The sequence below is a fragment of the Giraffa tippelskirchi genome, chromosome 7, assembly GCF_054371585.1.
Source record: "Giraffa tippelskirchi isolate mGirTip1 chromosome 7, T2T-mGirTip1v1.2.pri, whole genome shotgun sequence".
Taxonomy (NCBI): Eukaryota; Metazoa; Chordata; class Mammalia; order Artiodactyla; family Giraffidae; genus Giraffa; species Giraffa tippelskirchi.
Window position 1 is genome coordinate 122,017,081 of NC_137281.1, and position 23,742 is coordinate 122,040,822.

General features: G+C 39.7%; 1 protein-coding gene and 1 long non-coding RNA gene across 6 annotated transcripts in view; both read right to left on the reverse strand.

Annotated features, from left to right (window-relative positions):
* Window positions 1–2,649: 2,649 nt before the first annotated feature.
* Window positions 2,650–12,323, reverse strand: LOC145513108 (uncharacterized). Its single transcript, XR_014059126.1, has 4 exons — window positions 12,077–12,323; window positions 6,232–6,300; window positions 5,270–5,412; window positions 2,650–2,973 (listed from the first exon to the last, which is right to left on the reverse strand). It is a non-coding gene; the product is annotated as an uncharacterized LOC145513108 (long non-coding RNA).
* A 3,579-nt stretch (window positions 12,324–15,902) lies between these two features.
* DTWD1 (DTW motif tRNA-uridine aminocarboxypropyltransferase 1) overlaps window positions 15,903–23,742 on the reverse strand; it is a 30,253-nt gene continuing 22,413 nt past the window's right edge. For all 5 annotated transcript variants that reach the window (XM_081508452.1, XM_081508451.1, XM_081508447.1 and 2 more), the window contains one exon: window positions 15,903–18,699. The gene's annotated coding sequence lies outside the window, so the exon portion shown is untranslated. The remainder of the gene's footprint in view (window positions 18,700–23,742) is intronic.

Here is a 23,742-nt window from a genome sequence, read left to right on the forward strand (position 1 = left end):
GGGAAGCAGTGTTTGCAAAGATTTTTGTAATACATATTATATGGTTATATTTTTATACATAAACATTATGCTTATTATCATAAATCTTTGTTATAAATAATGATCTTTTAAAATTTTATTTTGTCTGATATTATATTACTGTTTATGCTTTATCTGAGTTACAATTTGGTAAGTTCAACCTATCCACTCTTACTTTTCAAATTTTTAGAACTAAATTTGGAGTCAGTTACTAAGGCATAAAAAGTTTGGCACACGGCATAACTAGGGGTAGCAGACACCTCAGTATGGATATCTAGAGTCTGACTGGGAGGAAATACACTTCCCTTCACTCCTTTCCTCTTCCTCAGTCACTGACCAGTCACAGTTACAGGCTATCATTTTTATCTTTATGTGTTGGAGCTTTTAATTCATTTCTACAGTGAAATGGTGCAGAATGGAAGAGGAAAGACGGTGAGTTTAACCTGAGTAGGTAAAGTAAACAAAGATGTCTTAATTAGGGGGACAAGGGTGGAGAAGTTATTCATCTGTTTAAGGCAGTGGGCAGCACTTCAGAAACACTGTGATCTTGAGAAGTGAGAGGAATAAGAGTGTCTCCTTCACAACAATTTCTGAGCCCAGCCCTTCATTTGCTCAAATACTGTGGGCTCTGTTTCTGTGAAGAGACACCATAAATATGGGCTCATGAGATAGGTGCAGACCCAGAACAAGCCAGAATGTCTATCTACCATGCCTCCTACAAAAAACTCCCTTCTCCTTTTGGCCCAAGAGACGGACAGAGGATGTCTCTGGGTGCACTGGCAATTAGGACGTGCTTTACAAATACAAGAGTTAATATTTTAATGTCCAAATGGGTACAAGGGTAGAGGAGGGAAGAAGGGTCAGTTATATTACTCACTACTGCTCTCTGGTCTCGTAGAAGTCTCTGGAAGAGCTCAGGAAGATTTTCAGGCACATGGTGATTATAAAAAGAAGACGAACAACTTTAGTTGGCTTTATTATTTTTGAAAACTCTCTACAGATAATGCATCCTCTTATTGCTTGCACCTGGGGCAGACTGCATATACAGCTCCTCCAGTGGGAAGCCACTGCTGGATTTTCACATAGATCTCAAAAATCTCAGTGCGGATATCCCATGAAGTTCTACCAACCTCTTTTACCAAAACTTCTTTTTACAGACCTGCCAGTTTTGTCTGTTATTTGAGGAAAGCTGAGATAGTTCACATCTTCCTGTCTACAGGAGATTACAGTGAGGGATGGATATTGTTTCCTAGGTATAAGGTTAGGTAAGATTAGTCATGGAAAAGAGCTTAACCAAGAAAGCTTTGATCAAGATCAACAGGGTCCAAATGAGGCTTTCCCCCAATAATCATAGCAATTTCTTGATTTGATATTGAAGAGAGAACTGAACATAGTGATTTGCTGTCTTTGATGCATCATATTGACATGTATGAGGTGGAAATTCTATTACACTGCCTTTGTCTATTATCTTAAATTATTAAAATAGTATGCACCCCAGGCTCCTCCTTTTAAAAGATGGGTTGATAATATCTGCCCTATATTCCTCATAAAGTTGTTCAGTAATAAATATGAAGATGACCCAAGAGGATCTGGATAGTGCAGCAACAAGAGTTGGACAGAACCTTTCCTGCCTATTACTGACTAAGAAATAGTCCTCTTCATCTGGGCTTCTGGAGCTCCTATTCCAAAAGTAAACAAATGATCTCTTACTAAAGGTATCATCGATTGAAAAAGATAAACCTAAAATCTGGTGATTGTATTTTATTTGGCAGACTTCCTGAGGACTTAATCTCAGATAACTCTGAGGGACTGCTCTGAAGAAGAAGGGAGGAGCCAGGATACACAAGGGTGTTTGCAACCAAGATCAAGTAGTTGGAACAATAAAAGATTACTGTCAGTTAAAGAAAACTAGACATCTCAAGCTAATGTTTAGCATGCTTTTCTCTGTATGGGAAGCTGCAAGAGCCTGGGCTCATTGAAATCGTTTCTAGGATACACACTTTGACTATCCAAGGGTCAGTATCATATTTTTTTCCATCCTGAATCCCCCCAGGGTACACTGCTGGAGGTGGTTGCTGTGGCTGAGGGCTTGATGGCTGCAACATCTTTAAACAATATAGCAGGCGACCTTCTCCATCCTTAGTATATCCCCCACACTCCAACTGGGTATACTCACTGTTGTTGTTGTTCAGTCACTAAATTGTGTCTGACTCCTTGAGAACCCATGAACTGCAGTACATCAGGCTTCCCTGTCCTTCACTATCTCCTGGAGTTGTCTCAAACTCATGTCCATTGAATCAGTGATGCCATCCAACCATCTCATCCTCTGTTTCCCGCTTCTCCTCCTGCCTTCAATCTTTCCCAGCATCAGGGTCTTTTCCAATGAGTCATCTCTTTGCATCAAGTGGCCAAAGTCTTGGAGCTTCAACTTCAGTATCAGTCCTTCCAATGAATATTCAGGGTTGATTTCCTTTAGGATTGACTGGCCTGATGTCCTTGATGTCCAAGGGACTCACTGTATATTATTATTATCTACTTATTGTCTATTATTATATAGATCTGGATTTACTGGTCTTTATTTTCTTTTCGATAAGTATTACATTTTGAACCAACACAGGCCTAACACCTTGCTTATCATTACTATTTTTTATTTTTTGAAATAAGGCATCCCTAGTGGCCCAGTTGGTAAAGAATCTGCCTGCAATGCAGGAGATCTGGGTTTGATCCCTGGGTCAGGAAGATCCCTTGGAGAAGGAAATGGCAATCCACTCAAGTACTCTCACCTGGAGAATTCCATGGACAGAGGAACCAGGCAGGCTACAGTCCATGGAATACAAAGAATCAGACAGGACTGTGCAACTCACTTTTACCTTCAACTGGAGAAGGGAATGGCAACTCACTCCAGTATTCTTGCCTGGAAAATTCCATAGACAGAGGGGCCTGGCAGGCTATAGCCTAGGGGGTCAAAAAGAGTTGGACACAACTGAGTGACTGAGCATGCACACACACACAGAAAAGTATATAAATCATAAAGGTATAGATCAATATGTTTCACTAGTTAAGAACATCCATGTGATCAAGCACCCAGATCAAGTAACAGAGCATGAGCAGCGCCCCAGAAGTCTCCCCCATGTCTCCCTCCAGTTACTGCCAACCCTTCCTCCTAAGGGTAACCACTATCCTGACTAACACAGTCATAAATTAGTTTTCCTGGTGGCTCTTTAACAGAAGACATGCCACTTTCATGTAGTTGCTAACAGCTTCCTCACTTTTGCTATATGAGCTTCTATAATTTAATAAAGGACACAGGAGAGGTGCAGAGAGTAGAAGGCAGATGCAGAAGACAGCCCTGGAAATTATCTTCTCTATAAAGTATTGTCAGTTAAGACCAATGCGTCACTTCTAGCAGGCATGTGATCTTGTCAAACTTTTGGGAAAGGAAAGCTTAATGAAGTTGGAACCATTGGGCTTCTTTTGTCTCAGATAAATTGCAAAATACCATTTATAGAAATTTTTGAAGAAAATGAAAGCATTTCTCTGTGGCTTAACTTGATACTTGTCCAAACTTGGAAGAATTAGAGATGTACAGTATAATATAACACTGTCATCTTAGTTTTTCTCAAGCCCTTTTACCGCAATATCCCCCACAGTACAAACAGAATCCAAATGCCAGACCTTGTCCAGATCACCAGTATACTTCCTGGGTGAGGAGGAGAGTTGCGGGCAGTGGATGGGGGGAAGGGGAGGAACCAGGGACTCTGTGCCAACTGCCTCAGAGCAGGAAACCTAGTTCCCTTTCCTTTCTCCCCCATATCAAATTCTCAACTGCATTCCACTGTCTGACTGGGCTGGCCACAGCTGTGGTTGTTTCCAAAATGAAGATGGAATCTAGCCACGGTTGGATTTAGTATTCTCTAGAACTGCTGTTCCTCTGGGCATTATTTTTAGAAGTATCACATTGCATAGGGGCTTAATTTTTCTAACTGACTTTTGGAAAATTTTGCAAATCCCTTTTCCCCTTCAATATAAAAAATTGATGTAAGAGGATTCTGTTCAATATATTTTTCCTTTGGGATACCCTTATCCCAAAGGAAAAACAGAACATGATTGCTTGACCCAGCTATCTGCCTAAAATAATGTTGTTCAGTTTTTTTTCTTCCCAGAGTGGATAAATTATAATAGCACAACACAGCTGCATATTTGAACATAAGTCTACAAAGTGAAAGACTGTACAGTGACTTCTTTTTACAGCTCTATTTGATTTAGATCAACCAACATTCTCTAAGAGCTTATGGTGTACCAGGCACAGTGATACAGACAACAAAATGACAAGTAAGACTTTGTCCCTGCCCACAGGAACTCACAGACCAGTGACACAACAAATGCAAAACTAATAATTACCATACAACAATTACTCGTTATAATGAAAGTACTACACATAATGTTTTGCATAAGAAGAATTATTAACTCTCACAGAATGTATGGTCTGGGAGGAAGTCACGGAAGAGGTGTTACAGCAAAGACAAGAACCAGACATTCCAAGGAAAAGGAATAAAAAATGTAAAGGCACAGAGACATGGCATAGACCAGTATTCTTCAGAAACTCAAAGACTAAGTGTACGCTAAAGGGTGGCAGTTGGTGAGAATGAAGTAAAGAGTTGGGGTCAGATCGTGGAGGGACTTCATCTTCTAAACAGCTTTACCTAGAGCCAGTATAGTTATATTTGCAGTTTAAGGACTGATTCTTGCATGAAAGAGCCTCAATTAAAAAAATAATGTTGATCTCAGGCTTAAAATATGCCAAGCCTTTAGTCTCATGCACACTCTCATTCTCACGCTGGCCCCTTCTCTTGCTCATTCCCTTTCTTCAATTTTTATTACTGCCTTTCTTTCCTCACATCCCTATAACCCTTCCCCAAATTTTACATAACACTGTAAAATCTTAGGGAAAAATCCTTAAAAATATCCTGCATCATCCCATAGCCAATATGCCCAAGATCTAAAAACAACTTAGAAAATGAAGAGAGAGGTTAGTATGACCCACTGATATACTATGTCCTGTTAATGTATTATAAGTACATTAGGGGATGTAGCCACCAAAATATAGACCTGCCTGGGAGCCTATCTGCAGGCTTTGTCTAAATGACTGCAGACTTGGTAACAGAGCCAGATATAACAAACCATATTCATCACCATAACAAACAGAAAAGAAGAAAGTTTCTCATTACTAGTGACTTGCTGGTATGCCTACCCTGCCACAGAGTGTTTGCTGGGCCTTTTGCCCTTGGTCAACCATCTCTTCCTGTGACTGGCTGTCCTCGTGGACCTTGACCCAGGTGATTCCTCTGCACACTTCTGTATGGACCAGCTGCCATCTTTGTGTCCCGCTGCTAGCTGGAAGGCATGGGTTTAAAGGGAGAAAGGGAGACCATCTATAGTGGCAGAGTCTGCTCTGTCTCTAGATATACAGTCTGACCAGTTACGGTGAACAAGACTTTGAAGAAAATGAGAAGACTGCCAAAGGATCCCCAGATGACTAGGTATAGATGGATCTGGTGGGAAGAAATGATTTGAAATTTCAGTATAAGGAGTGAGTATATGAATCTCAGGAGAGATAAACATGAGAGTTTTTTTTTTTTAATCTAAAATTATTATTTAAAATTTTCTTCAAGTCAAAAAGTTAATTTATTTACAAAATGTAAATACAGTAGGAGGAGGTTTGGGATATTTGTATTTGTGAAAATACAAATATGCCACATGGATAGAAATACAAAAACCCTCAACAAATTATTAGCAAATCAACCTAGCAATATATAAATATTAATAGCATGAGTCTATACCAGGAATGCACGACTGGTCCACCACTAGAAAATACAATTAGAAAAACGTATTTCACCATTTCAACAGATTAAAGAGACAAAATTTCACAGATGTAAAAAACAAAAGTCTCTGATAAAGTTCAAATTCCATTCATTATTTTGAAAAACTCTCAGCAAACTATGAACAGAAGAAAACTTCACTAACCTCATAAAGGGTAACATGTGCACACACAACCTAAAGCTAACATCATGCTTTGTGGTGAAGGTTTGAATTCTTTCCCCCTAAGACTGGGAACAAGAAAAGAATGGCTGCTCTCACACTTCCACGAAACATCATGCTGGAAGTCCTAGCCAATTCAACTGGGAAAGAAAAAGAAATAAAAAGAATACTTACTGGAAAGGAAGAAACAAAATGGTCTCTATTCACAAATGATAGACCTGTCTGTGTAGAAGCCCAATAAACCTAAAAAAAAAAAAACTGAGTTAGTGAGTTTAGCAGGTTCACTGGATAGAAAGCTAATATACAAAACAAATCACATTTCTAAATTCTAAAAATAAACATTTGAAAATCAAAAATTTTTTTAAAATTAAAAAAAAGCATAATGACATATAGAGGATGCTCAATAAATATTTGTTGACTAAGTGTTCTATTTGGTTTCAAATGTATTCTATTTCTGTTTTTCAATGAATTTGCATCTCAAAATATGTTCTTCAGGATGTTATTAACATGGTCTGATATCCTCCAAAGTATTCTCATGGATAGTAGCAGCAGAGAATAAGCCTGAGAGCTAGAAGATAGCTAGATAGCTAGAAGCAAGCTTGAAACGTTCTAGTGAATAATCAGTGAGTTTACCCTATGTGTAACTAATATGTAATATGCTATATACACTTGTGTCAATTAACATGTATCAGAAAAATTGAAAAATTACATTCTATTTGCATTATATTAGTGATCTTATGTACACTGAATTTATTCATCTTTCAACACAAATAAGGAGGAAAAACCCTCACGATTAACATTCCAAAAACGGCAGATCAGGTCCTCAAATGTTAGCCTTATACATCCATGAGAAACCACAGTATTTCTTGTCAGATGGGAATACATCTTTCACGAACTAAACACATTTATTGGTTATTTGTGATTAATTTTACTTTTTCTTTATTATATTCATAAAGATGCAGTTCTTTCTAACAGCTATAGACATGTTCTATTTTAGTGGGTGAAACAGAGAAGGTTTGAGTCTTTCTTTGAGGAACCAAGAGGCAAACATCATTCATAATAAAGCACTCAGTAATAAAACTATTTGTATCTAACTGTTCAAGCAAACAAATGGGCTATAAGTCTATTAAAAAAATGAAATAAGAGCTTCAAAGTGCTAAATGTATGTCGAGCTCATCTCTTGGCACAGATAAAACTGTTACTTTATGTATAAAAATTGTACTTAAGACAAGATTTCTTTTTATTTCAACACAAACACTTATGCTTAGATCTGAATAAAACATATTAATTATAAATCACTACTCTTGCACTGATTGGAAAATTTAATCTAGAAATAAGAGACAGTGACTCATGTTGAAATTATCAGTAGAAAAGCCTTATTTCGAAAATTTTATATTAAATATTAATATTTATATTATATAATATTTATATTAAATATTTTATGTGGTTGCTTTTGTTTGCATATTTTAGAGTGATTTTAAGTTAACACTGTCATTGTTCTATATAATAAAACTGCTGTTATAAAGATAAATTGTTTGGAAGCATCTAAGTGTCAGAGAGGTAAAACTAATGTAGTCAATAAGCCTGAGCCTTTTTTAATCAGAAAGACAAATTTAAATCCAAGTTCTCTCATTTATTTGCTATGCGACTTACACTAAATTATTTAACCTCTTTAGGGATTGTCTATAGCAGACATAGCTGGTTGTCTGCTCAAGTTGCTTTCAAACTCTTTAACTTTGATCTATACTAAGAAATTCATTTTACAGCATGAACAAATATACACACAGATAAACATGAATTTCATAAACCATGTGAGCACCAAGTATGATGAGCTTATTACTTCTACTTTATTTGATTCCATTTTATTTCATTTTTATAATGTCAATTACATTCCATTAAATTGATTTTATGATCCACTAATGGATTGAGATCTGAAATTTGAAAAATATTAGTTTATCCAATACCCATCCCCTTCCTCCTTACTTCTTTGCTTAAAACATCATTCAGAAGTGACTTCAGATAATATATCCCTTTAATGAAGTCAATCCAGTTTAAATGCAAATACTGATTGGGCTGCCCTTGCCAATCAGTTCAGGGTGTGCATATAGTATAGTTCTGACAAATGTAAGGAGATATTATCTCTCTGTTTTTTTTGCTTAAAAGGGCATGGAGTCCCGTTCATAAAGGTTCCACTCTCATGACCTAATCACCTTCCAGAGGCCCCCAATTCTAATACCATCACATTGGGGATTAGGATTTCAGCACGTGAGTCTGAGGAGAGCTGCGGCTAGGGGCAGAAACAATCAATCCATTGCACCTGGGGATACAATTCTTAATAGAGGTAGACAGAAAAAGCAGCAACTTTTTTATCCAAGCACACTGTCCCTAAGACTAATTGGTTATTATTTAATTACAGTCAGTTGTCCAATAACCCATAATTAAAATATTTTATATAAAATGATATACAAACTATGCTATGTGTTTTAGGGAACTGAAATTTGATATAGAAAATATTTCTTATTATTTCTAACATATGGTTATAAAAAGGTGTTTGTCAGCAATTTGCAAACTCACTTCAACAAGCAATATGCCACTGATTATTTTTAAAGTGCACAGTAACTATAAAGACCTAATGTTAGCAACCTTGAGAGGAAAAGCAATGATTATTAAACCTTCATTTTTCTTGTTCAGAATCAAAGCTCTCAAGTATAACTACTTTCACATACAACAGAATCACTGACTAGGCACTGAGAAAACTTCAGTCAACTATCTGCTTGCTTAATATAGAGTTATGTGGTATCCAGTTAAACCATTTTCTATAGCTACTTCAAGTGATGTTACACAGGTTTGCTATTGTGGCTACATTCAGATGGTAGCTATAGCCAAGGGAGAAAATTCAAGAAAGCATCTCTCACTTGTCTGTGGCTTTGGTGGTATTGACTAGGGTATTTCAGTTATTCCATGTGTAGCCTTTATTTCTGTGTAGTGCCTCCAAAGATCTGCAGTATCTCTAGAAGGCTAGCTTGGACTTCTCAAGATACCATGTTCCAGCTTTAAATATCTTGGTACATTGATTTCATCTAAGAAGTAAAATTAATTTACTTTTGGAGAAGCTTCTTAATTCCCATTGTGAAAATAAACTGAGGTGTCCAGACTTAAATTGGGAAAATATTTTTAACTTTACAAAAGTATTTTCCAAAAGCAACAAAGACTTCTGTTGTTTCAAATGTTCTCAGGGAAATGTGTCATGAAAGGAAAAAAAAGGAATTTTCCCCCCTAAGATTATAAAACATTAGGCTACTTGGTTCAATGTGTTTTCCTTCCCTGCTTCCTACCTTCCCTCCTGTGATTTAAAATGAGAATTTATTAGGTGCTGCAATTCATGGGGTTGCAAAGAGTCGGACACGACTGAGCGACTGAACTGAACTGAACTGAAATTATTAAAAGTTTCTCTAGAGTTTCCTAAAATGTTTGTGCAATGTTTACTTGAGAAATTGGAGGAAAAAAGGGTTACAATGTCAAACATTTAATAACGTATCTCTGTGGAAAAAATCCTCTATAATGAGTGATAAAAAGACCAGGAAATCTTCTCTGAAAATAGAAGAAATCTAGACTCTAAAAAATTCCATTATCTTTCCAATCCATTAGACTTAAAAAAGCCCTGAAAGTAACAAAGCAATTTTTTCTTCAGATTCAAGGTAGTTATAAAATTTCAAAGTATGTAATCAAGTAAAGAAAAAGGAGTCATCAATAATTAGAAGATTTGAGTCTATCTGCAGCAGTGTCCGGAGAAGGCAATGACACCCCACTCCAGTACTCTTGCCTGGAAAATCCCAAGGACAGAGGAGCCTGGTAGGCTACAGTCCGTGGGGTCGCTAGAAGTTGGACACGACTGAGCAACTTCACTTTCACTTTTCCCTTTCACGCACTAGAGAAGGAAATGGCAACCCACTCCAGTATTCTTGCCTGGAGAATCCCAGGGATGGGGGAGCCTGGTGGGCTGCCGTCTATGGGGTCGCACAGAGTCGGACACGACTGAAGCGACTTAGCAGCAGCAGCAGTGTCAAGGATATACATGTGTTAGAAGAAACCATTGCTCTTGACAATAAGATTGTAAACATTAATGTATTGGTGTTCAAGAGTAAATAAGATATGCTTTCATACATATTTGTTTTTTTTTTTTTGAATTCCCAGCAGAGAACCAGTTGAAATCAATACTTTCATAAAGGACAAACATAATTTATTTCTTAAACTAATAGCGTTCACTCTAAAAATTTGACCAGAACTTTCACTCATGGTGTCTGCTTTAGAAATTAACAGTTGTTTATTAAATGTTCATGAGAGTGAAAGTGTTAGCCTCTCAGTTATGTTCAACTCTTTGCAACCCCATAGACTGTAGCCAGCCAGGCTCCTCTGTCCATGGAATTCTCCAGGCAAGAGTACTGGAGTGGGTTGCCATTCCTTTCTCCAGGGGAGCTTCCCAACCCAGGGATCGAACCCAGGTCTCCACAGGCAGATTCTTTACCACCTGAGCCACCAGGAAGTGCACCTGTTAAACGTTCATGGATGCTTGTTATGACTGTATTATATGTATGTATGTATGTATTATAATAACATAAATATTTATAACACATTTAATAACAAAACATATTACCTCTAAGTTTAACGTACATTCAAGTTAAAAAATGTAATATTAACTTTTCAAACCTTTTTATGATGAAAATATCTCATATTTAATATCTTCTTATAAACTTTTAGCACAACCAGAAGCCTGTGAAGTATTCTCTACCATTTTTTATTTCCAACTTTATCAGCTAGAAAAATATTTGCAACGTCATAAATGATCTCAAAGCAAAGACAAAGGCCAAAAGAACCAACAGTAAAACACAGTCACAGCGTTAGAATAAATCAGAAGCTATAAGACCTTTTTGGCTTCCCTGGTGGCTCAGATGGTAAAGAATCCACCTGCAACTCAGGAGACCGGGGTTCAATCCCTGGGTCGGGAAGATCACCTGGAGGAGAGAATGGATCCCCACTCCAGTATTCTTGCCTGGATAATCCCATGGACAGAGGAACCTGCTGGGCTCCTCAAAAGTCCCTCAGTTCTCTACAGGTCTTTTTTTCCTAAGTCTTTCACTTTAAGGTCTCCTCTATAAACAAAAAGACTGCTTTATCAATTACCTATTACTATATAAAAAACCATCCCCAAATGTAACGGCTTAAAAAATGATTTAAAGATTTAAAAATTTCTCATGTTTCTGTGAATTGGCTGGTCATTCTGCTTCAAATAGTGTCGGCTGGAATCACTCACATGGCTGCATTCAGATGGTTGCTAAGCTGAACTAGCAGGTTCAAGACCTCCCTTATTTGTCTGAAGCCTTGAAAATGCAATTGACTGGGGCATCTCACTTCTTCCTCACGTGGGCTCTCTTCTAGGGATTCTCCACATGGTCCTTCTCTCCAGCAGGACAGCTTGGAATCCTAATATAATGCCTCGGCAATCCAAGTGCATGAAAACAGAAACTGTCAGGACTTACTTTGTCCACATTTTACGGGTCAAAATAAGTTACAAGGCCAGCCTAGATTGAGGGGAAGGAAAATGAATTCCACTCCTTGAAGGGACGAGTACTTATGTCTGTAGAGATAGGGAAAGAATTATTTGGGGGCCATCTTTGACAACGGAGAAGGCAATGGCACCCCACTCCAGTACTCTTGCCTGGAAAATCCCATGGACGGAGGAGCCTGGTGGGCTACAGTCCATGGGGTCGCCAAGAGTCAGACACGACTGAGCAACTTCACTTTCACTTTTCCCTTTCATGCACTGGAGAAGGAAATGGCAACCCACTCCAGTATTCTTGCCTGGAGAATCCCGGGGACGGCGGAGCCTGGTGGGCTGCCGTCTATGGGGTAGCACAGAGTTGGACACGACTAAAGTGACTTAGCAGCATCTTTGACAAGCATCATTGTCCAACTTCTGGCTACAATTCTTGTCCCACCTAATGTGCAAAACTATACTTACCCGGTATCCTGAAAGTCTCACCCCATGATGACATTCATTCAAGTTCAGCATCTTATCATCTAAATCAGGTGCAGACGTGGCGAAAACACTTCAGGTATTATTCCTCAGATGCAGCTATTTTAGATTGGCTTCTCTCAGTCCACCTTTCCTAGTATAGAAAAACCACACAGGGACTCCCCTGGTGATCCAACGGTTAAGACTCCGCCTTCCAAAGCAGGGGCGTGGGTTGGATCCCCGGTCAGGGAATTAAGATCCCACATGCCAAAAGATGTGATCTAAATAGATAAATAGAACTTCTTAAAAGTAAGAAAGAAAAAGAAAACTCACACAAACACTTCAGTCTAGAGGTAGCTCAGGGAAGTGGGAGACACAAAACTAAAATTGTTGTGAGGGTCCCTACACTAAGGGCATGGGATAGTCCTTGACTGTGGTTCTGTCCATCCCTCTGCTGATGATTTCCTAATCCATCCCTCACCTCGCTTCTTGGTCCCTCCCTCTGCGATTCTGGCTCTGCCAGTCATTCTTCTTTTTTCCTAAGAAATGACAAGCTGCTGCTGCTGCTGCTGCTAAGTCGCTTCAGTCGTGTCCGACTCTGTGCGGCCCCATAGACGGCAGCCCACCAGGCTCCGCTGTCCCTGGGATTCTCCAGGCAGGAACACTTGAGTGGGTTGCCATTGCCTTCTCCAGTGCATGAAAGGGAAAAGTGAAAGTGAAGTCGCACAGTCGCGTCCGACTCTTAGCGACCCCATGGACTAGCCTACCAGGCTCCTCCGCCCATGGGATTTTTAGGCAAGAGTACTGGAGTGGGGTGCCATTGCCTTCTCCGGAAATGACAAGCACTGGGTTGGAAATATTTCCTCTAAATTCTTCTTTTAAACTGAAGTTCCTACTTCAGCTTATTTCTCTCTTCTAGTACATTATCATCAGAAGCTATAGAAAGTTAACTGGTACTTTCACCATAAGGTGCATTTTCTATCTTCTGTGCTATGGCAGGCAAAAGTATTTCCCAGTATACTGTTACCATGTAACTCAGGACCTACATTCTCCAGCATTTGGTAATTTCTTTACTGCCTTTTCCCATCCTCTACTAAGAGTTTGTTCACTACTCTCTGAAGCTAATAGTCTCCTAACCACTTTTATTATTTTTCTCCTGCTTGTGTAACATAACACCAAATTTAGCAGTCTTAACCAGCACAAATTTATTATTATACAGTTTTGTAGGTTGTTGTTCGGTCGCTAAGTTGTGTCTGACTCTTTGCGACCCCATGAACCACAGCATGCCAGGCTTCCGTGTCATTCACTCTCTGGGAGTTTACTCAGACTTGAGTCCATGATGGTTAGAAACACAACACTGATCTCACAGGAATAAAATCAATATGCTGGCTCAACTATATTCCTTTCTGGAGGCTCTAGAGAGGAATGTATTTCCTCACCTCTTCCAGCTTCTAGAGGTTGCCCACATTCCTTGGCTTGTGGTTCCCCTTATCCATCTGCAAAGACAGCAACAGTGGGCTGAGTCCTAATTTTGCATCACTCTGACTTCCTCTTATGTATCCCATTGTAAGGATCCTTGTGTTTATATTGGCCCACCTGGATAATCCAAAGTAATCTCAAGATCTTTAATCACATCTGCAAAGTCCCTTTTACCACATAAAGTAACATATTCATAGGTCTGGGGGTTAGGATGTAGCTATCGCAAGGTGGTGGAACTATATTTTACCACATTGACCTTTCAGCCTCCACTAACATTTTCTTGCCACTCGCCAATATCCACCTGTTGCCTAGTCTTAAAGCCAGTACCCCATGTTTCTGCATTTTGTTATGATTATATGCCATTCAATTTCTCATCTGTTGAAAGTGAAAGTGTTAGTCGCTCAGTTGTGTCCTACGTTTTGCAACCCCATGGACTGTAGCCTGCCAGGCTCCTCTTTCCATGGAATTTTCCAGGCAAGAATACTGGAGTGGGTTGCCATTTCCTCCTCATTTGTTGTGGAATAACAAATCACACCCTAAAATGTAGTGTTTTAAAATTAAAAACTATTATTTACAATTTCTCGCAATTCTCTGTGTGACTGCTTATATGTTTTGCTCGCCATGTGTGCTGGGGTCACTTCTGCAGCTGCATGCAGCTGATCTCACTCAGTCACCAGATGTGGGAAGGGCAGGACTTGAAACAAAGTGGCTCTCTGCACTTGAGCCAGACTCTGAAGAAGCTGACAGCTGACCTCATTCCTTGCAGCCAGGCAGCAAGTCCTTTCTTGAAAACGAATCTGGGTAGCATGTCTCTTTACTTACCACAATCCACCCCTTGCTCCATAAATGTCTATTACTCCATGTATGTTTAGGGAGCAGCTCCTCTAAGACTGAAGGGGCCTCTTTTCCTGAGGAGAACTTAAAAGATAGAAGCTAGTGGGACAAACTACAGTCCCTACTGTTGTAGTAAGACTATGGAATACAACCAATACTCGTCATCTCCCTCCTCCACAATCAATTCCTGATTTCTCTCGCCCTCCACTTCCACCTTGGCTACTGTTGTTGGCTTACCTGGTGGTGTGACCCAAACCCTCATTCCCGGAAGGGCCTGAGTTTCTGCCACCATGCAGTCCTCAGGATGGAGTTGCTATGCCTACTCATGCATGCTTGCTAAGTCACTTTAGTTGTGTCCAACTCTTTGTGACCCTATGGCCTGTAGCCTGCCAGGCTTCTCTGTCCATAGGATTCTCCAGGCAAGGATACTAGAATGGGTTGCCATTTCCTCCTCCAGAGGATCTTCCCAACCCAGGGATCGAAACTGCATCTCTTATGTCTCCTGCATTAGCAGGTGGGTTCTTTACCACTAGTGCCACCTGGGAAGCCATGACAGTCACAATTTGTTAAGTCTGTCACTTGGGCTCCACACTCACTCCTTCCCACCCTCACAGTAGGACCTCCATCTCCTTCTGAGATAGGTAAGAAGATGACTCCTTTTCTTGCCTTCCAGTCCCTGGGTACAAGGAGCACAAAGTACTCAGATGGTATCTGCAGCTTATATTACAATGGGGTTTTTGCTATATCTCTTAGCAGAAGTGTGTTCCCTTTAAGGACCAAGACCTCCCAATACGTGGAGTTCAGAGTTGTAAAGATAAGAGGCACAAGTGGCACCTTAAGGGTCACTGGAAGTGATTTTAAGGGATAAGGGACACTTCTGCTTCTACTCCTTGGCTTCCAGACCCATATTTTTTTGTACTGAGGCATAGTGCCATATAAACATCTTTGATCCAATAATATAATACATTCTGGAGTATGGCCTCTGAACTGGTATTCATCCATAGCATCAGCAGGTTGCTCCGAGGCTATATCAGGCTGGGAGTTTCTGGGTGGTGAGATATGTGACATTATCAGTGGATACTAGTCTACTCCTGCACTTCCTTTTTAGAAAAATAGGTGCCCTAGTTTGATATGACATTATGTGAGATCCCATGCTAGTGAATCTAATAAACACTCAGCTGATGGTACTGACTGAGGCTCTTTAGGCAGGAAAAGCAACCTCGTATCTGGAATATGTGATTATCCAGTGACAAGAAACAGGTGGTCACTCCAGGATGGAAGGGGCCCAACATAGCCAATTTGACACTTGGTCCCAAGGATCAATGACATACTGGGGATTCAGCGTTTCTTTCTATTGCTGGTAGGTTGGGCATTTGTCAGCAGGAGTTAAATCATCCTTGATCAGTTCATCCCATGCCCAATCTTCACCCCTTCCCCAGTGGACACTAAATTCATGTGCCGAAATGCCAGCACCAATTGGCCAATGACTGAGGCAGAATGGGTGATGCCAACTGAGCAATTTATTCACGTCTTCTTTATTGTTTAGTGCCTCTTCAACAGTGGATGCACTCTGGTGACTGTTACATGTGATACGAAGACCCTCACTGTTCATGCTCACACTCAATATCAATATGTCCAGCAATAGGCCTCTATTCCAGACTTCCTGTGGTTGTCTTCCAGTACTTCTTCTCCTAGGACAATTACCAGTTCAGCCACTCAGGCTATTCCATTCCAGATAAGCTCTGTATGCAACAAAAGGGGCCCACTTTCTATAAAACATCAGTGGTATCTAGCTATCCAGTTCTGTTATTCTTAAATCTCTGAGTTCCTTCATGAGTCTCAAATACCTTATACCCTGCACTCACTAGTTCATTCTCTTCCACAGGTAAACCCTCTCATTTTCAGTTCAGTTCAGTTCAGTCGCTCAGTCGTGTCCGACCTTTTGCGACCCCATGAATTGCAGCACGCCAGGCCTCTCTGTCCATCACCAACTCCCAGAGTCCACCCAAACCCATGTCCATCGAGTCGCTGATTCCATCCAACCATCTCATCCTCTGTCGTCCCCTTTTCCTTCCGCCACTAATCCTACCCAGCATTAGGGTCTTTTCCAATGAGTCAACCCTTTGCATGAGGTGGTCAAAGTATTGGAGTTTCAGCTTCAACATCAGACCTTCCAATGAACACCCAGGATTGAGCTCCTTTAGGATGGATTGATTGGATCTCCTTGCAGTCCAAGGGACTCTCAAGAGTCTTCTCCAACACCACAGTTCAAAAGCATCAATTCTGCGGCCCTCAGCTTTCTTCACCATCCAACTCTCACATCCATACATGACCACTGGAAAAACCATAGCCTTGACTAGACGGACTTTTGTTGGTAAAGTAATGTCTCTGCTTTTAAATATGCTATCTAGGTTGGTCATAACCTTCCTTCCAAGGAGTAAGCGTCTTTTAATTTCATGGCTGCAGTCACCATCAGCAGTGATTTTGGAGCCCAAAAAAATAAAGTCTGACACTGTTTCCACTGTTTCCCCATCTATTTGCCATGAAGTGATGGGACCAGATGCCATGATCTTAGTTTTCTGAACGTTGAGCTTTAAGCCAACTTTTTCACTCTCCTCTTCCACCTTCATCAAGAGGCTCTTTAGTTCTTCTTCACTTTCTGCCATAAGGGTGCTGTCATCCGCATATCTGAGGTTATTGATATTTCTCCCGGCAATCTTGATTCCAGCTTGTGTTTCTTCCAGCCCAGTGTTTCTCATGATGTACTCTGCATAGAAGTTAAATAAGCAGGATGACAATATACAGCCTTGACGTACTCCTTTTCCTGTTTGGAACCAGTCTGTTGTTCCATGTCCAGTTCTAACTGTTGCTTCCTGGCCTGCATACAGGTTTCTCAAGAGACAGGTCAGATGGTCTGGTATTCCCATCTCTTGAAGAATTTTCCACAGTTTATTGTGATCCACACAGTCAAAGGCTTTGGCATAGTCAATAAAGCAGAAATAGATGTTTTTCTGGAACTCTCTTGCTTTTTTGATGATCCAGCAGATATTGGCAATTTGATCTCTGGTTCCTCTGCCTTTTCTAAAACCAGCTTGAACATCTGGAAGTTCACGGTTCATGTATTGCTGAAGCCTGGCTTGGAGAATTTTGAGCATTACTTTACTAGCATGTGAGATGAGTGCAATTGTGCGGTAGTTTGAGCATTCTTTGGCATTGCCTTTCTTTGGGATTGGAACGAAGACTGACCTCTTCCAGTCCTGTGGCCACTGCTGAGTTTTCCAGATTTGCTGGCATATCGACTGCAGCACTTTCATAGCATCACCTTTGAGGATATGAAATAGCTCAACTGGAATTCCATCACCTCCACTAGCTTTGTTCGTAGTGATGCTTTCTAAAGCCCACTTGACTTCACATTCCAGGATGTCTGGCTCTAGGTGAGTGATCACACCATCGTGATTATCTGGGTCGTGAAGATCTTTTTTGTACAGTTCTTCTGTGTATTCTTGCCACCTCTTCTTAATATCTTCTGCTTCTGTTAGGTCCATACCATTTCTGCCCTTTATCGAGCCTATCTTTGCATGAAATGTTCCTTTGGTATCTCTAATTTTCTTGAAGAGATCTCTAGTCTTTCCCAACCTGTTGTTTTCCTCTATTTCTTTGCATTGATCACTGAGGAAGGCTTTCTTATCTCTCCTTGCTATTCTTTGGAACTCTGCATTCAGATGGGAATATCTTTCCTTTCTCCTTTGCTTTTCACTTCTCTCTTCCCAGCTATCTGTAAGGCCTCCTCAGACAGCCATTTTGCTTTTCTGTATGTCTTTTTCATGGGGATTTTCTTGATCCCCGTCTCCTGTACAATGTCACAAACCTCTGTCCATAGTTCATCAGGCACTCTATCAGGTCTAGTCCCTTAAATCTATTTGTCCCTTCCACTGTATACTCATAAGGGATTTGATCTAGGTCATACCTGAATGGTCTAGTGGTTTTCCCTACTTTCTTCAATTTAAGTCTGAATTTGGTAATAAGCAGTTCATGATCCGAGCCACAGTCTGCTCCCGGTCTTGTTTTTGCTAACTATATAGAGCTCCATCTTTGGCTGCAAAGAATATAATCAATCTGATTTTGGTGTTGGCCATCTGGTGATGTCCATGTGTAGAGTCTTCTCTTGTGTTGTTGGAATAGGGTATTTGCTATTACCAGTGCGTTCTCGTGGCAAAACTCTATTAGCCTTTGCCCTGCTTCATTCTGTACTCCAAGGCCAAATTTGCCTGTTACACCAGGTGTTTCTTGACTTCCTACTTTTGCATTCCAGTCCCCTATAATGAAAAGGACTGGGTGTTAGTTCTAGAAGGTCTTGTAAAAGTTGCCACCTTGAGCCAGGGGTTCCTTATGTTGCATGTGCCACATGTGATCGAGTCCTCACTGGCAGCTTAGACCACTCTTGGGATCAACTGTTACAGTTGGGTTCTCTGAAGATCCTGAGATGGAATTTGGGCTACAGGTGTTCATCAGAGAACAACTGTCAAAGGAAGGGGAAGAAGCATATTGGGCCAAGGAGGAAGGTCTAGAGTGAGTTTTGCCTGACATGATGTGGTGCAGTAGGCTGAAATGGCAAGGCTTTTATATCCCCACTTTATGCTTAGTCCTCAGATCTAGGGAATGTATGATCTCAGGTACAGTGTTTTCTATAGCTGCTGCAGATGAAGTGCTGAGAGCTAGAGAATCTTTGTCCTTCACACTCCCTGAAGCTCATCAGAGGGTCTTTCCTGAAAGGTGATCCCCTTTATCTTATGCATCCCCACAGCCACCAGGGTCTAATCCATCTGCAAATCACATTTGCTCCTAATTTCAAGATATATCCAGGATCTGACCATCTCTTACCACTCTCCTTTTACAATTGTTCTCGTCCAAGCAAATATCATCTTTCACATAGATTACTGAAACAGTATTCTAATTAATCTTCCAACTTAGCTTCTTACCCTCTTATAGTCTGTTTTTCACAAAGGAGTCAGAATAATCTTATTAAAATATAATAAACCTTGTTACTCTTTTGCTTAAATCCTCCAGTGGCTTCACATCTCCCTAGGAGTAAAATTCAAACATCAACCATGGTCTCCAAAGCACTAAAGATGTGTTCTCTTATCCCCACTCCACTATGATTCTATTCTACCTTGCCCCCTTATTCCAGCTAAACTGGCCTCCTTGCTATTTCTCAAAAATGCCCAGCATGTTGCTGACTCAGGACCTCTGCACATACTTGTTCCCTCTCCTCAGAATGCTACTCTTTGCATTATCTGCATGACTCGCTTTTTCCATTCATTTAGGTCTCTGACTTTACATTGAGATTTTCCCACACAACTCTATTTAAAATAGCATCCCTTTCCTACACCAGCCACTGTTTGTCTTTTACTCTGCTTTACTTTCCTTCTTAGCACGTATCATGTACGTGCTAAGCACTGACACGCTATATCCACTACCTAGACAAGAATGCAGCACATAGTGGACAACCAAGAATTTTTGTTGAATGGATGAATCCTAGAACTTTCCTTTGCTGCTTTTTTGATGCTCTCTCATCCCTTTTGGTTTGGGTCTTCCTCCATTCTGCTGGCAAACATCCTCCAGTATCTTCCTAAGCATCTTTATCTCAAAAAGGATATATGGGAGGTGAATTTTTTGAGATGTTGTCTATCTTTATTGTATACTCACACTTGATTGATTGTATGACTGGAAATAGAACCCAAATCATTTTCACTAGAGTTCTGAAGTCATCATCCATTGTCTTCTACTTTCCAATATTTTTTAAGAAGTCCTCTGACAACATGCTTCTTGACCTTTGTAAGACCTGTTTCTTCTCTGTGAAAACTATGGTTATTTTCTTTGTATCTGTGGTGCTCTGCAATTCCTTGATGCTAAGCCTTAGTATGTGCCTTTTTAAATTCTAAAAACATGTGTCTTCTAGTTTTATGGATTAAAAGAAATTTTTCCCCATAAGATTCTCATTCTCTATGTACTTCTAGATAAAGGACATCATGGAGTAGTCCTTATTTTTTTTCCTTCTCTTTTCCATTTCTTGGCCTTTCTGGGAGATCTCCTTAAGTGGAAAAAATAAACTTCATACTTAGTTTAGAAATGACCTTTAGAAAGAAGACCAAAACAAAGAGTTGCTTTTTGACTAGCTAGTTATTCACTCATTTTAGCAGCAGAATTACTGAATAAAGACAACAAGGTTACAGACACTAAATTAATCCGCCAAGTATTTAGTGTGAAAATTACAGCACAGGTAAAGATTTTTTCTCCATCAAACATAATATTCTATAATAAATATGTCATGAGATGAATACTATTTACTATAACTACATATAAAATAAGATTGTCGTTGTCAGACTCTCAAGGGGATGACATAGAAACATGGTTAAAACCACATCAAAAATAAACTCAGAATGGATTAAAACCTAAATGTGAGACCAGAAACTATAAAACTCCTAGAGGAAAACACAGGCAGAACACCCTCTGACATAAATCACAGCAAGATCCTCTATGACCCACCTCCCAGAGTAATGGAAATAAAAACAAAAATAAACAAATGGGACCTAATTAAACTTAAAAAGCTTTTACACAACAAAGGAAACTATATGCAAGGTAAAAGACAGCCTTCAGAATGGGAGAAAATAATAGGAAATGAAGCAACTGACAGAGAATTAATCTCCAAAATATATAAGCAGCTCATGCAGCTCAATATCAAAAAAACAAACAATCCAATCAAAAAGTGGGCAAAACACGTAAACAGACATTTCTCCAAAGAAGAAATGCAGATGGTTAATAAACACATGAAAAGATGCTCAACATCACTCATTAGTAGAGAAATGCAAATCAAAACCTCTGTGAGGTATCTCTCATGCCCGTCAGAATGGCCATCATCAAAAAGTCGACAGACAATAAAAGCTGGAGAGGGTGTGAAGAAAAGGGAACCCTCTTACACTGTTGGTGGGAATCCAAACTGGTACAGCCACTATGGAGAACAATCTGGAGATTCCTTAAAAAACTGAGTGTAGAACTGCCACACGACCCAGCAATCCCATTGCTGGGGATACACCTGAGGAAACCAGAACTGAAAGAGACACATATACCCCAATGTTCACTGAAGCACTGTTTACAATAGCTACGATGTGGAAGCAACCTATATGTCCATCAACAGATGAATGGAAAAGCAAGTTATGGTATATATACACAATGGAATACTACTCAGCTATAAAAAAGAATGCATATGAGTCAGTTCTAACAGGTGGATGAACCTGGAGCCTATTATACAGAGTGAAGTAAGTCAGAAAGAGAAAGACAAATACTGTAATTAACAAATTACTATATAAATATTACTGTATATATACATGGAATATAGACAATCCTACACACAGGGTAGGTAGCAAAGGAGACAAAGATGTAAAGAACAGACTTTTCATGAAACAGGCACCCAAAGCCAGTGCTCTGGGACAACCCAGAGGGATAGGGTGGGGAGGGAAAGGGGAGGTTCAGGATAGGGGGGGACACATGTATATCTGGGGCTGATTCATGTTGATGTATGGCAAAAACTATCATAATATTGTAAAGTAATTATCCTCCAATTGAAATAAATCAGTTAAAATTATTTACAATATTGTGGTTTTTGCCACACATTGACATGAATCAGCCATGGGTGTACATGTGTCCCCCGTCTCGAACCACCCCCCTCCTCACTCCCCATCCCATCCCTCTGCGTTGTCCCAGTGCACTGGCTTTGAGTGCCCTGTTTCATGCATCAAACTTGGACTGGTCACCTATTTCACATATGGTAATATACATGTTTCAATGCTATTCTCTCAAATCTTTATTATCTTAAGTCTAAAAAAAAGAAACATGGTTAAAAACAAATGTGGAAATTAGTGCTTTGGTCCATCTCAGCAACCCCACTAGAAACTCAACATGAATATGCAATGTCCATGTAGATTAACAGATTAGGTGTATGAATAGACTCATTCCACCTAGCTAATACTCTTTATTTTTTGTGAATTTATGGTAACTGGTATATACAAATAATCCCTAAATTTCTCCTTAACAACAAATGGTTGTTGTTAAGTATACACACTGTTATCAGTAAATGTCTTTCCCTTCAAGGTTTTTATTAAATACAATGTAACAGGTAGCCTATAGTTTCAATTGCCACTTTAAACTAAGGTTGGACTTTTACTTGGAATTTGCAATTTTCTATTCATATACTATATTTTGTCCTCCAACTCTTGTATTGACTTTTTACTTCAGCAATCACATTTTTAATTTACAGAATCTCATCTGTTGCTGGTTCTTTTTCACACTATCCCATTCATGTCCTGTGAATACAATATACTTTTTTTTTTTAAGATATTTAGTTTTCCTTTCATTCTGTTTCCCTTGGTTTCCCCCCCTCCTTGTTAATTGGGCCCCTCTTTCTAATTTGGTGGCTTTCACTAAGTGTTATTTATGAGTGGTGATTTTTGGTTGGTGGTCTTCACTGCAGCCTTACTAACAGTTTAGCCAAACTCTTCACTAAGGGTCTTCTGTCAACATTTGAAGGCAAAAATTATCACTAGCAGTAACACAGAAGACATAAAATGTACCTAATTCACTCATGGCACCAAGTGAGACTTTGAAGCAGAATTTTGAAAGAATAAGCTGGCTGCTATGAACTGCAATTTATAAGGTATTCTAACAGAAAGATGAGCTTAAACATAAGGAAATGGGTATACAAATATTATTAAGAGGGACTATAGAGTCTAGGCTGGAAAATGAAACTGTTTTCACCAAATCAAATGCCAAATCATTAAATAAAGCTTTAGCACAAAGACCAAATTCAGGGTATTGTCATCACCATGACCTCAAGGTAAAAAAATAGCTTGCCAATGCAAGAGAGGCGGGTCTGATCCCTAGGTCGGGAAGATCCCTCAGAGTAGGGAATAGCAATCCATTCCAGTATTCTTGCTGGGAAAATTCAATAGACAGAGGAACATGGAAGGCTACAGTCCATGCAGCCACAATCAGACGTAACTGAGTGACTGAGTACACACACACACACAAGGGAAAGACAAGTAAAGGGTGTAACTATACACTCATTTTGTACAACCTCTGAAGGGATTAAAGAGATGCCTTTCAACTAAATCAAAGGGCTAAGGAAATTAGAAGACTGCTATGTTCAATACATGCACATTTCTACAAACTAAGCTGTGAGTACTTGGGAGCATCTCAGGCTGAGCTAGTTAATGAATGTTTCTGTAATCCTCTTCCACTGAAGTCTTCTAGACCTTTACCCCACAGCAGCCCCCATATTTGGGAGAACCCCAATTACTTTATTA